This window comes from Megascapheus bottae, chromosome 11, assembly GCF_031878675.1.
Source record: "Megascapheus bottae isolate mThoBot1 chromosome 11, mThoBot2.hap1, whole genome shotgun sequence".
NCBI lineage: Eukaryota > Metazoa > Chordata > Mammalia > Rodentia > Geomyidae > Megascapheus > Megascapheus bottae.
The window spans coordinates 9,081,023-9,095,958 of record NC_143519.1 but is presented as its reverse complement, the minus strand read 5'-3'; the positions used below and the strand labels follow the sequence as shown (position 1 = coordinate 9,095,958).

Below are 14,936 nucleotides of genomic sequence, written 5' to 3'. Positions count from 1 at the left end.
AATAACTATTAATACGCTAGGATCTGATTTTTGAAAAATAGATAATAAAGATTTCAAGACATTTTTTTCCAGTCCTGGGGCTTGAACTCAGTGCCTGGGCACTGTCCTTGGACACTTTTTGCCAAGGGCTAGTGCTCTGCCACTTTAGCCATGGCACCACTTCCAGCTTTTTTATGTATGTGGTACCAAGGAATCAAGCCCAGGGATTGACGCGTACTAGGCGAGCACTCTACCACTAGTCCACTAGTCTATGCTCCCAGCCCCAACATTGAAAAAATTTTGGGTGCATGTCTGACCTCATTTCCCACCAAACCCAAACTATAAAAATGAGGGCAGAGGTCAGAGGGAGGCTCTACCCTCTTTAGTATCCAGCCTCTCTGCTCAGCAGCCCTCCTGTCCCCTATACAGTTTTTGCTCTGTTCCTCTCTCACCTACACTCTCTATTTTTTTGCCCCTTTACAGACCCCCTTCCCCTCAGGGGAAGTTTCCCTTTGGTTTACAATTAGCCCTGGCCCCCAGTCTCCCTCTGATTCCTCCTCCAAGACAAATTTCCTGAAACAGGTTTTAACACTTGTATATTTCTTAACATCTGGCTTATGGCCAGCCAGCTCTACAGAGACCAGACTCCTCCCTCCTCCTAGCTGGGCTCCTTGGGCTTTGGTAACTGCACTCTGTCCTGGTTCTGGCCTTTCTGAGGGTTACCTCTGATTTCCCCAGCTTCCTTCCTTCCCTTTAGCCATTGAGGCTCCTTATGACCCCTTCCTAGAACTCCGATTTCATGTTATTTATGTGTGCTGGCGCTTTTTGTCATCTTGAACCTGAGGAGTCTGAGTCTCAATCCCAAGGTCAGCCACTCCCAGGAGCCCTCTTGTAATACAAATCAGCCAGCCTGGAGTCCTCTTACACTGTGTCCTTAATGTGTGGTCTATCAAAGGGAGTCAGATTAGCTCACCACACACACACACACACACACACACACACACACACACACACACACACACACACACACACACCACTCACACCACTCTGCTCCTGAGGACTACCCACCCCTGCTGCCTATTGAGTGCAGAGCTACTAGAATCAACACAGCATGTCCAGAAAGGCTGAGCACTGGAGGTGTAGGCCTTTGGCACTAGAAAATGCAACTTTCAAGATCCTGTGATTGGAGAAGAACTAAGGCATCCATCCATCCTGAGGTGGTCATGTTGCCTGAGGCTGACCTGACCTACGTGCCATGGGGTCAGTGAAACCCAGGGCTGCAGGCCCTTCTCTCCGCCTGGTTGCCACATGCATCACAAGCCAGAGGAACTTCCTGGTTTCTGTGCCTGCTGTGCACGCCACGCCTTGGCAGAGTGGGAAGGAAACCTGTGTGGACGTCAGATGTGGTTCCCTGTGGTGTGTGGAGATGTCCACAGAGTGGGAGATCTAGGTGGAGATGTGCTTTCAGGAGAAAACCAAAGGCCATAGAAACATTCTGGTATCTCTATACTGACCTATACGTATTCGTCCTCAAAATGTCAAGTAAGCAAAATACTTGGGAGACATTACTTATCCTTCCAGTCAATGACAGAAACCTCTGCACACCTGTGATGGCCGGGCAGCTTCTTCCTTCTCAGTACAAACGAAATAAGTTGCCCTTGTGACATGGTTGCTCTGATGCTTCTGTTCCAACATGGGATTATTGGGAGAGAGACTGAAAAATAAGACAAAGATTAAACTCTTCTTAACCAACTAGTGTCAAAGCAGACTCCTCTTCTCCCTGCTTACCTTTGAGGTGGTCTTAGTCTAGGGCTTGAGCTGGAGAGGAGCAGGGATCAGACAGAACTCAGTAAGGGAGAATGTTTGGAAGGAGGAGGGTTGTTTAGGAATGAAAGGTGCTATGGTCTGAATTGTATCACCAAAAAGGATACAATGAAGCCTTCATTCTTGGTGCCTTTGGGTATGAATTTAATTAGAAACAGGGTTCTGAGCAAGCAGCCTGGTCTCTCCAATCTTGGCCTGTACCGTCACACCACACACACACACTCTATGCATATCTGTCTTTACATGGCATTCACCTCATATTGAATGTGACTCATCCTAATGATCTCATCTTCACTTGATTACACCTGCAGAGAACCTAACTCTGTGGGGCTTAAATGCCCAAGATTGCAGCAAACAACCCAATGCTAGGGGAGAGGCATACTTCTCCCAGACTTGATTTCAGACCTTTAGCCCTGAACAATAAGTTGCAGTTGTCTTGCCCCCCTAGTTTGAAGTTTGCTGTGAGAAATCAGTACAATGAATAAGAGAATCAGAGGCTGGCCAGGTCTCTGAGAAGAGATCCTAAACCTGGTACGCTTTCTCCTGATAATAACTCAACCTGAATGGTAATGTAAAACTCCCCAGTTAGACTTGGGATCCAAGGAGAGAAGGGCCCATGCATGCATCTGTGTTCATGGAACTTGGAAGCACACAGTGGAGAAGATAACAAGGAAAACTGGGGTCAGAGCCTCCTTGCTGGAGTGTGACTACTTCAGTCAAAGACCACCAGACTCCCAGCTGCTGTCTCCACTCCTGTTAGTGCAAAAATCATAAAGCAGAACACTAAGTGACCAGTTCCAGGATGGTTTGTGGGGCTCGTGGGTTATGGGGCTCCTGGCCCACGGCTGCCAAACATGAGCTCCTCAGTCTTTTCCTTCATCTATTCTCCATGCTTCTCTCCTCAGGAATGTGAAAGTTTCCCATCCTTCCACGTGTCCCCTGAGCTCTTAGGAATGACTTCATATTAGCCACTTATGATTTACCATGAAGCTGGCCTCTTGGTATAGCTCCCTTACCAGGGTATTCACTGAAGTGGTACTGGGGTATAGCTCTGTTTAAAAACAACTGATTAGCACAACTATGTGGAGGAAGAATTATTCAAAGGGCTTCCAGAAAGTTTCTGAAATGTATCCCCAGGGGACATCCAAATACATCCACATCCAATCATCAGGTTTCTCAAGGTGACTTTGAGGCTAACTGTGGCTTACCTGTCCTGCCCACATAAAAATGGAGGGATAGAAGGCCAGAAGCTTGGCCTAGTGGTAGAGTGCTTGCCTAGCATGCACAAAGACCCAGGTTCAATTCCTCAGTACCACATACATAGAAAAAAGCCAGAAGTGGTGCTGTGGCTCAAGTGGTAGAACTCTAGCCTTCAGAAAGTCCAAGGACAGTGCTCAGGCCCTGTGTTCAAGCCCAGGACTGGCAAAAAAAAATGGAGGGATAGCTGGGTCCCCGTGGATCATACCTGTAATCCTAGGATTACAGATCTCAAGAGGCTGAGATCTAATGATTATGGTTCAAAGCCAGCCCATAAGACTCTTGTCTCCAAATAACCCTAAAAAGCCAGAATTGGTGCTGTGGTTCAAGTGTTAGAGTGTGAGGTTTATGTGAAAAATGCTCTGGTCCTGAGTTCAAACTCCAGTAATTGGCGCGCGCGCCCGCACGCACACACGCACACACACACACACACACACACACACACACACACACACACACACACAAAGAGGGACGGAGGAGTAGGAAAAGGGTACAGATGCTCCCTCCACTGAAAATAGAAGCAGAGGACTACAGGGGACCAGGGGGAGAGCAGCTACAACCTGAGAAAGCTACTTTTCCCGCATGTCCTGAGAAGATTTCCAGCTGACTTACTCACTCACTACGGGCAGTCCATGCACCTGAAGGCACAAAGTGGGCCTGTCCAATAGCCAGTTGCTTTCCTAGGTGACCACAAAGCATCTTTGTGTGCCCTATGCACTCTCTGCTCAGCAGAAAAGTAATGTTTGTGGCACTAGACTCTACAGGAAAGAAAGGTAAAAGAAAATCCAAGTATTAGCCAAGGTAACTTCCCTTGCCAGCACCTAGCCTCCATTGTCTCCAAGACTGTGAGAAGGGGGTGACAGAGGAAAGTCACCCCATGAGGTCTGTTTTCTTTCAGCTCCACTTCTGTGCCCCCCACAGGTTGGGATTCAGGCCATAGATGTGACAACTAAGCCACCAGTATCAAGAAATTCAAAAGCAGCCACTATTCTGCCCCAACTGGGAGCGATGAGCCAGGTAAAGCAAGAAGAGCTATCTGGGGACTCACAGGTGCTTGGCTCCGAGGAGGAACGTGAGGGGAGGTAGATCTGGCTCTGGATTTTCCAGGCTTTGTGATTCAGCAAGGGGCCTTAATGAAGCCTAAATTGCTCATCTGCAGCCTAGATAGGCAAAGCTCCTACAGCTGTACTTAGCAGGGGCCAGACACTGCACACAAATTAAAACCCTCTTCTTTCCCAGCCAGGAAAGGCAGGAGGCCAGGGCCGCCTCTGGCCACTGCTCTATTCTTTCCTCCATTTCCCAGAGAATGGTTTTCCCTATCACACTGCTGGCTAATAAATGAGGCATCCACTCATCCTTTGATTAAGACTGTGCCTCAGTCACAAAATTGTTGTCATTGAAATGTAAGTGTGCCTATTTCTTCTGAGGCTTTCTCTGAACCCTGCATGAAGCCTTCTTCCCTCAGCAACAAGCTGTGCAGCCTGGTCTGTATCACGTTTCCTGGGCCACTGTGACGGCACAGCCTCCCACATCCCTTGGCTTCCCCAGTCCAGAAAGTGGGTCAACATGCCCTTCCTGCTCTCCCATTGACATAAGTTTGGTTCCTAATTTTCCCATAAGTAAAAGTGGGTCCTAAACACATCTCCCAAAACTTCAGTCCAGTTGGAGATGACAGGTTTTAAAAGTCCTATTTTACCATTCCTGTTATTCCCAGAAGGAAGAGCTGAAGCAGTCTTTAGAGACACCTGACCTACATTCAGATCATAAGCCTCTGAAGAAATGTCCTTCCTGTGCTCAAGACATTTCTTTGCTAAAAGGAAAAACCGAGAAGGCCCATGAAGGGCAAAAAAAATATAGAATGCTCTTCATGCTGTTTATTGAAGATTCACTCAGTAAGTATTTGCTAATTGGCCACTGTGAGTCAGACATGAGTTGTAAGTTCACATGTGTTTAAGTGCATGTTTAAGTGTCAATCCATGCACATATGGAGTGTCAACCTGAGTGGCAAGTTGAGATGTCAACTCAAAGGGCCAGTCAAGGAACATCAAGTTTACCCCATCCAAAATGATAGTCACTCACGCAGAAAACACACATTCTAAGGGCCTAAAATAAGTTCTCCCAGAGGCTCCCAGGAGGATGTCTTAGATGTCTTATAAATTTTGGAAAGAGGGTACAACAAACAGATTGTTATAATTGCACCAGTGGATAATATCCATCAGTCATGGATAATCAATGAATTCCAGGTAAGAATTAAGTGGGAAAAGATTTATGGGGTTGTTATCTTTATTATCTGCCCCCATTCAGTCTTAATTGGTTCTCCTATGTTGAACTGAATGATTTTGTGACTTTGTTCTTATGACATTTTAAGGCCTTTCATATTTCCCTTTTTGATCAAAATCTTTCTCTGGTAAGTAATAGGATGGTTGCGACAAGGTTTTCAGTAATTAGTGGCTGACACCCTGGGCGGCTAGGAAAGCTTATTCCTATGCAGTTATGCTCCACGTGGGAAGAAGAAAGGAGTATCTTCCGAAGACAACCAACCATGCATTATAGTTGAGCCTTAGGAACTTCAGGTGTGCTGTGTTTAAGAGGTGTCTGGTGCAGTGATGAAAATAGGAAAGGAGGAAGGAACCAATATCAATTAGAACCTAGTAAAGACTAGATCCAACTAGAACAAATACTCACCTCCAAGACTGTAAAGATGAGGAGAAATGACTTGTTTCCCCAGAAGTGAAAAAAAATGCTCATCTTTGAGAATGGGTCTGGTTAAACTAAAGGCTACAAAGACCCCTTAACTCACTCTATTCAGTTCATTGAATTTCCTGCTAATGCCCATTCTTCTGATTTGTTTTTGTTTTTGTTTGTGGCCAGTCCTGGGCTTGAGCTCAGGGCCTGAGCACTGTCCTTGGGCTTCCTCAAGGCCAGAGCCCTACCACTGAGCCACAGCACCCCTTCCGGCTTTCTCTGTGTATGGGGTACTGGGGAATCAAATCCGGGTCTTCAAGCATCCGAGGCCACGCTCCCGCAGTTTCTTCATTCGAGGTCTGAACACCTTTGTGCCATCCCTCAACACAGACTCGGTCGGTCGGAGGAGACCTGGAGGCCCTCCGAGCCCTCCGAGCCCCCCGAGATTCCTCGAGGCGCACAGAGCGGGCCGGGCGTCGCGCAGGCGCAATGTGTGACCAGGGAAGTCCTCCCTATGCCCAGTCAGGTTCCTTCCGGTTCCAGCCCTTTCCGGTTCCGGCGCTGTCTCAGGCGGGAGGTCGGAAGACTGGTGGGCCGGTGTTGTTGGTAGCTTGGTGGCCACGACAGGGATGGATTCCTCCTGGTCTGCCCCCGGGAGCGGGGAGGGTGCGATGGACCCCGAGCTGCAGCATTTCCTCCAGGTGGAGTCGCAGAAGCAGCGCTTCCAGCAGCTGGTGCACCAGATGACCGGGCTCTGCTGGGAGAAGTGCGTCGACAAGCCGGGGCCCAAGTTGGACAGTCGGGCCGAGGCCTGCTTTGTGAACTGTGTGGAGCGCTTCATTGACACGAGCCAGTTCATCCTGAATCGCCTGGAGCAGACCCACAGGTCCAAGGCGCTCTTCTCAGAAAGCCTTTCTGACTGACCGCAGCGTTCCCTCTGAGAAAGGTAGTTCAAGAAGGGAAGCCCTGTGCGGTAGCATGGTTCTAGCTTTGGTCGGGGGATCAGCTCTGGCCTTTTTGTCATTCTCGGAACATCTTGTAATCTGAGGATGAACGAAGTCCACTTTGGAGGCAGGCAGGGATAATTGGCTTTTGTTTTGGTTGTCTTAATGCCAATCATAGGAAAGTACGCGTCAGATTATTTTCAATGGGAAACTATTAAATGCCTATGACTGTGTAAGGAATCGTGTTTTTCTCAAGATCTCCTCAACTACTACTTTTTTTTTTTGCCAGTCCTGGGCTTGTGCTCAGCGCTTGAGCACTGTCCCTGGATTTTTTTTCTCAAGGCTAGGGCTCTACCACTTGAGCCACAGCACCACTTCTGGCTTTTTGCTACATATGTGGTACCGAGAAATTGAACCCGGGTCTTCGTGCATGCTAGGCAAGCACTCTACCACTAGGCCAAACTCCCAGCCTCAACTACCACTTTCTATAATGGGACTGCTTCCTCTAATTTGATAATGGAGATCACATAGTAAAACTTTGAATTCACAGGACAGGGGTGAATTCGTTTTAAATTTTTAGAGAGATCTTTATCAGAGAATGAAGCAATGGGAAAATAATTTGTCGCTTAACTGTGAACTTCCTTATCTAGTGTTTCACTGTTACCGCAAGGGGAGAGGGGGGACATGACCCACCATGAAATGACCATACAGATATGTCCAACAGCACATTAGCTTTCTAGGGTATCTCTTTCCTTATGCAATAATTTACTTAATTATTTAATTTGATGGGTAGTCTCAAGTTATAACAAGCATCCTTAGAATATACAGAAATTTAGTTTTAAAGAAATCTAACAGCCAGGCACCAGTGGTCCATGCCTATAATCCTAGCTATTCAGGAGGCTGAGATCTGACAATCATAGTTTGAAGCCAGCCTAAGCAAGTAAACCCAAACTTATGGGCCGGGAGTTTAGCCTAGTGGTTAAAGTGCTTGCCTAGCATGCACGAAGACCTGGATTCGATTCCTTGGTACCACATACATACAAAAAAAAAAAAAAGCTGGAAGTGGTGCTGAGGCTCAAGTGGTAGAGCTCTGGGCTTGAGAAAGTCCAAGGACAGTGCTCAGGCCCTGAGCTCAAGCCCAGGACTGGCAAAAAAACAGAAACAAAAACAAAAAAAAAAACTTGTTAGAGTTCTTTCTTTTTTTCATATATTTTTTATTGTAATTAATAGAAGGGTTACATTATATTCATCACATAGAAGGTGCATTACTTCACATACATTGATACCCTTTCTCATGTTGTTAGAGTTCTTTCTATCCTTTCCAAGAACCTCCTTAGAAACACAACACTGCAGGATTATTGGTGCTGTCAAAAAAAAAAAAAAGCTGCCAAAGGGCATTAAAATAAAGAAATTTCACTGTGGACAAGACAAAATACCTATAATGATCTAATAATCGGGCTAGGAGTTTGGCCTAGTGGTAGATAGAGTGCTTGCATACCGTACACAAAGACCCAAGTTTGATTCCTGAGTACCACATACATAGAAAAGCCAGAAGTGGTGCTGTGGCCCAAGTGGTAGAGTGCTAGCCTTGAGGAAAAAGCCCAGAGACAGTGCTTAGGCCCTGAGTTCAAGCCCCAGGACTGACAAAAAATAAATCTAACGATCAGCTACAGTTGAAAGATTTGGTTCCTTTTTTTTTTTTTTTTCCTGCCAGTCTTGGGGTTTGAACTCAGGACCTGGGAATTGTCCTTGAGCTTTCTCAAGGCTAGCACTCTACCACTTGAGCCACAGCACCACTTCTGGCTTTTTCTGTATATGTGGTACTAGGAAATCAAACCTAGGGCTTCATGCATTCTAGGCCAAAGATTTAGTTCTTTTGAATACAAAAATTTTGTCATTAGAATTATGGTTGATTAAAAAAAAGAAAAATATCAGAAAAATATCAGAAATCTAGGAATCTCATACCATTTGAAAACACCTTTTTTTTTTTTGGTCGGTTATGGGACTTGAACTCTGGGTCTGGGCATTGTCCCTGAGCTCTTCAGCTCAAGGCTACTGTGCTACCCCTTGAGCCACAGCCCCACTTCTTGTTTTCTGGTGGTTAATTATAGATAAGATTCTCAGGGCTGGCTTTGAACCTCCTCAGATCTTAGCCTCCTGAGTAGCTAGGATTACAGGCGTGAGCCACTTCGCCTGGCTGAAACACCTTTTAGTAACATTTATAGAAGAATAAATCCAACATGAATCTTCTGTATCTCCAGGCATCTCAGGATCTCCTCTTGAGATCCTGAAGTTAATTCTGTAGGGAAAAAACTTAGATTTAGAATTTGATTTGGAGATGTTAAAAATATAAGCAAATTTAAGATAACTTGATCAAGCATGATTTTGGCTTATTGTTCAGTCAAAACATGACAGGTCCTTAGAAACTATCTTTGCACACACACACACACACACTTCTTCCTGGAGCCAGGGCTATCTTCATTTGCATCTTCTTTGTGTTACTGCCTCAGATCAGACTGCTTTAATTTTATATGAGCATGTTCATTCACTCAAAGAGTATCTAAAAACAGGATGCTTAACCCTTTGCATCCCACTTCAAGGCTGAAGGCACAGAATAACTGAAGTTACATTGCTTTTTCTATGTCTTGTCCCAGAATCTCCCAAAAGGCACCTGAAACTCTCCAGTCATTATCATAAACCTGCAGTCAGCATGGATTCCAGTAGAAGCATAGCCTTGCAGACATATCACTCCATGAGAGCCCACCAAGCACGACCAATCATCTATGGGAATCAGGAATTCTTCAGGCCTCCTTGCAGCAGAAACAGAACTGAGATAATGATCAGTAAGACCACTGTTTGCCAAAGATTGCTTAATTATGAAAATTTCCTGCCCCTTGTCCCCAATTCCTTTGTTTAAACCTAAGGTTCCTGCCAGTAACCTGCAGACAGACTTGAGGTTGGGGGAGGTCATTGCATCCATTTATATGTACTTCCCAATATGGCCTTGTTGCATAAATCTTTCTCTGTTCTTTACTACTACATTTTTTTTCATTAATTTGTGTATTGGGATGGGTGACCAAGCTTATTCTGGGCTCCCCAAGTTCCAGGTTTTGTCAGGTGCCACTGGCTCACACCTATAATCCTAGCTCCTCAGTAGGCTCAGATCTGAAGAGCACTGTTTGAAATCAGTTGGGGCAAGAAATATTATGAGACTTTTATCCCCAATTAATCACCAAGAAGCCAGAATGAGGCTGTGTTTCAAGTGATACAATGCTAGCCTTAAGCACAAAACAGGGACAGCACCCAGGCCCTGAGTTCAAGTCCCAGTTCTGGCACACACACACATACACACACACAACAGTAATAAAAAACAAAAGGCAAGGCAATTGGAAAAGTGTACTGTAAGTGAAAACTTAGCTATTTCATGCCCCAGAGGACTCACCTGACAATGTCATAAAAGAACACGAAGCACAAGGAATTCTTGGACAGGAGTCATGACTCCAGAGGGAGAGCACCTGCCTAGCAAGACCTGAGTTCAAACCCTAGTACTTCCACTGGAAAAAAAAGAACATTAAATAGACACAATATCCTAGGGCCCCTTACCTCAAAAGTGAAAAACACTAAGAGAAAATTAATACCCTTAAAACTGTTAAGGTGCTAGTGGTTCATGCCTATAATTCTAGCTACTTGAGAGGCTGAGTTGTGATTTGAGATCAGCTCCTTCTCTATGAAGGGTTTCAGTCTATATGAAATATACTAAAGAAAGTTGTGTGCCTTTTCTCTTATTAGTCTGTCTTTTGTTACAGTGGTCCTGAGTTCAAGCCCAGGACTGGTCAAAACACACACACAAAAGAGGAACTTTAATAACACTGTTGATAGGAACGCAAAGCCATATAAGTTTTGTTTGGGTTTTTTGTTTTGTTTTGTTTTTTGGTCAGGCCTGGGGCTTGAACTCAGGGCCTAACCACTGTTCTAAAGGCTAGTGCTCTACCACTTGAGCCATAGCACCATTTCCAGCTTTTTCTATGAATGTGGCACCAAGGAATTGAACCTGGGTTTTCATTATTGCAAGGCAAGCACTCTACCAGTGGGCCAAACTCCCAGCCCCAAAACTGTATAAGTTCAATAGAATTTAGTATGTATGTTCCTTTAAAAACAAAAAAAGTAGATCTAATGTTCTGTTTGGTCTGTTTCTGAAACTGACTCAAGTAAGCCCCTGGACAATCTGACCCTTTAAAAGTTGGGGATAGAAGAGTCACCTTTAGTTTAATTGTGTCTGCTAGTTAAATTAATTTCTTGCTCTCATGGGCAAAAATATTGTCACATGCAACTTCTCACTCGTCATCACAGTATCTGCTGGACAGAACTAGCAATACATAGCAAAATTTACCAGTTACGATGGATTTTAGATCATTTTACTTAGAATTTTCTTACAAAAGACAAGAAAATGAAACAAAAAAAGAAGAAAATGCATCTTAGTAGGCTTAACTACTGTTTCATTGAACATTTTCCAGAGTTGTTTGCGTTCTTTCTGGGTTGTAACAGTTTACACAGCAGGGTCTGGTCCAATCCTTTTCATTTGTAGAGCAGAAAACAGAGGAACGGTGATGCTTTCAGCTTGAACAGGAATGTGACCTGGAGCATCCAGTCCAGTGTGCTTCTGCATGTCCTTCATGCCTCTGCTGTAGCTCCAGTCCATGTGTTCACAGCCCTGTGCTGTTCTGTGTGAAGGACATCACAGTCCTTGCTCCTTGAGATCCCTCAGAAGGAGCTAGACTAGAAAAGGCACTCCTTACCCTCTACTGTGCTTACCTAAGGGCAGCTCATTTGACCTTGCCTGCTTTGGGGTCAACCAGGAATAGTACAAACCTAGAAATCTAAAAGAAGAGTGGGGAAAGGACTTTGTGGTTTGACATTTTTCAGAACTTTTTTTCCTCTGTGTGTGTGTGTGTGTGTGTGTGTGTGTGTGTGTGTGTGTGTGTGTGTGTTTCCAGAGAGCTCTAGAAAGGAAGCACTAAAAATAGAGCAGCAGAGAAAAGGGGTGGCTGGGAAAGGCATGAGCTCAGAACACCTGCAGGTCTCTAAATCTAGGGTCTGGGTGGAGCTTTGCAGGGGAAGTTCAAGAGAAGGTCCCAGGCCCTCTCATCCCACCAGAAACTTGCCTGGCCTCTTCTTAACCCCATCAGATGCCCAAGGTCTCAGCTCTAGACTAGTCTGAAACCCCAAAAGACACTCCTGGGAGAAAGCATACCTTTGCTGGGATCTAATTACCAGAGCGTGCCAGCACCAATAGTGCCTGAAAGCACCCATTAGGGCAGGTGCACCTCAAGCCAGCAGTGCCTTCCAGGGGCTTAGAACACAGCCCAAGCCACACTGCACCCCGCAAACCCCAGAGACCATTCTGATGATTCATTCCAGCAGGTAGAAGGAGAGGAGGATCAGGTCTAGCTGTTTGAGCACAGAATCTGTTCATTTGCCTTACAATGCAGGTGTCTTGGGGATCCGTTTTGATAGGAAGAAAAGATCAGTGGTTGTTAGTGGAAGGGACTAGATACCCCTTTCTTTCCTACTTCTCTCAACCCCAAGTGTCCCTACCTCAGCTAGCACCACCTACCTTTCACCATACAGAGTGAATGCTACCTTCTACCCACTCCCACCTCTCTCCTGCTCCAAGTGGAAGGGAGCTAATGGGAGGGACTCTACTAAGGTGGGGTTGAAGGGCTGAGAAAAACCCAGACAAGTATGAGGAGCCAAATTTTCCAACTTATTTGCTTGAGTCCATAGTCCGTCTCTGTCCCCTGAGCAGCATGCAGTCCTTCTTGTCTAGCATTCTCAAAGGATTTCCATGTACAACAGGCTCCGAGTCTACTGGACCTGATGCTGAAGTACAATATACAGACTGTAGACTGGTCCCCTTTCTAGTGTGATTCAGTGATTTTTAGAAAATACAGAATTGTGAGACTGTCACCACAATTCAGTTCTAGAACATTCTCATCTCCCTGGAGGTTCCTTGTGTCCGCTTACAGTTATTTCCCATCCCAGCCAACCTCAAGTCTAACCTATCCATACAGATTGATCTTTCTGAACATCGTATGTGTCTGGCTTCATTCTTGAAATTCATGATGATGATGTAGCATAGTGATATCAATAAATAATTCCTTTTTATTGCTGCATGCTAGTCCTATCAAGAGAAAAGAAAGCTAAACCATTCTTCCATTCTTGAAATTCATGATGATGATGTAGCATAGTGATATCAATAAATAATTCCTTTTTATTGCTGCATGCTAGTCCTATCAAGAGAAAAGAAAGCTAAACCATTCTTCCATTCAGGGATACTACTATGAGACATTTGTCCTGATCAAATTTACTGTGTTTAGGAGACTGAGAGCTGGATTTTTATGTAAGGAACACATGAAAAGCATGCTAACATACTCGGTGGCAAAATTGAAAAGGATCTCAGTGGGCTAGAATGTCTACATAATTTTATACTCCCACTAACAATTCAGCAGATCTCCAATTTCTCCACATCCTGACCAGCACTTACTTTGTTTTGTAATTGCCATCTTAAAGGTTATAACAACCATTGACTTTTCTATGTTAATTGTCTACAATTATCTTGCCAAACTCTCACATTAGATTTCCATTTGATGTCTTGGATTTTTCTAGATCTGTCATCTGCAGAGTTGATGACTTTTTCTTACTTTAGAGTCCATGCCTCTTGGATTTTTTTTTAAGACAACATTGGCACAAGTCTACATTCCAAGTTGGGAGAAAAACTGCATTGACAGTTATCCCTGCTCTTATATTTTTACTCTTAAATAGTGTGATTTTACCAGTCTGGGAGCATTCTTGCCAAGTTGGGAAGAAGGCCCTCTGTGCCTAGACTGCTGAGAATTTTATCAAGAGGATTCAGCTTTACTAAATGTTTTGGGGAGTGCCTGTAGAGTTAACATTAAAGCTCAATGCAATGAATGATATTGACAGGTTTCCTAAGGATAGCCTGTTCTTTCCTTTTTTGGATGAACCCATTGTCCCAAAGCATTTAGTCCCTAGATCTGGGGAGAGAAGGACTCCAACACCTATAGTGGGTGGTGATTGAAGAAAATAAGATAGAATAAGATGGAGAAAACTACATTCACTGAAATGAGCAAGATTTGGCAGGAGCTGAGGCTGAGTAGAATTGTTTGAAATATAGAGATGATGAAGTAAAAGAGAAGCCAAAGAGACTTGGCCAAACTTAGGAGGAAACTAAGGAAAGGAAGAAAAGAAAGAAGGAAAGAAAAGGAACACACTTAAGGAGCCACCTAAGCCATGTGAGATTTTAGTTGGATAGACATCCAAGTGGGTTTGTGAGTGGTTGCCATGGTCTGTGCCATAATTTCCTGTAAACCTACCCTCTTGTGCAATAGAACTTGTTGCAGAGGCCACAGGAAAAGCCTAGTGCTGCCTCCAGATGGAAGATATCACATGGGTATAAAGGTTGGAGATGAGGACATCTGACCTGAGCCTGTACAAGCGTGGTGTTGGAAGTGGAAGCCCTTACAACTAAGCCACGTGGATATTGAAAGATGCCTGACTTGGGAGACAAAGTCTGGAGGAGGGAATCCATGGCTAGATCTCAGCAGGTTCCTAAACCTAAGTGTGAAATATTTACACCTTTGTTTTCATTAACTCCCAGATGTAATTTGAGCTGGGAACGTGGCCTAGTGGTAGAGTGCTTGCCTAGCATGCACTCTAGCATTCCACAGTACTACATACGTAGAAAAAAAAAAAAAAAAACGAAAGTGATGCTGTGGCTCAAGTGGTAAAGTTCTAGCCTTGAGAAAGCCCAAGGACAGGACTGACCAAAAAAAAAAAAAAAGAAAGAAGGAAAATGTAATTTGAGCAATCCCTCTTAGGCAGAGTCTCGGGTTTAGGCCAGCCTAGAACTCAGAATCTTCCTGTCTCATCCTCTTTTCTACTGGGTTTATAGGCATGCCTCGCTGAGGAATTCCAAAGATGATGAACGACTTAGATCAACCAGTTCATCTTTTTTCCTATACCAGTAGAAAAAAACGAAAAATCTCCTTCCAAGCTTTAATTATTGCTAATAGTTCAAAATGCCATTTATGCCAGGCACAAGTGGCATAAGCTGAGTTCTGAAGATCACAGTCAAAGACAGCCTAGGCAACAAAGTCTGTTGTCTCTGGTCATCCATCAAAAAGCAAAAGTGGAAAAGTGCTAGCACCCAAGCCCCGAGTTCAAGTC

The 14,936-nt window shown here is 44.6% G+C and overlaps 1 pseudogene across 1 annotated transcript; it reads left to right on the top strand.

The window, feature by feature from the left end:
• The first annotated feature begins 6,316 nt into the window (after positions 1-6,316).
• On the top strand, positions 6,317-9,728 carry LOC150056729 (mitochondrial import inner membrane translocase subunit Tim8 A pseudogene; annotated as a pseudogene). The gene is made up of 2 exons (XR_016536973.1): positions 6,317-6,691; positions 9,344-9,728. The product of XR_016536973.1 is annotated as a mitochondrial import inner membrane translocase subunit Tim8 A pseudogene (transcript).
• The last annotated feature ends 5,208 nt before the right edge of the window (positions 9,729-14,936 follow it).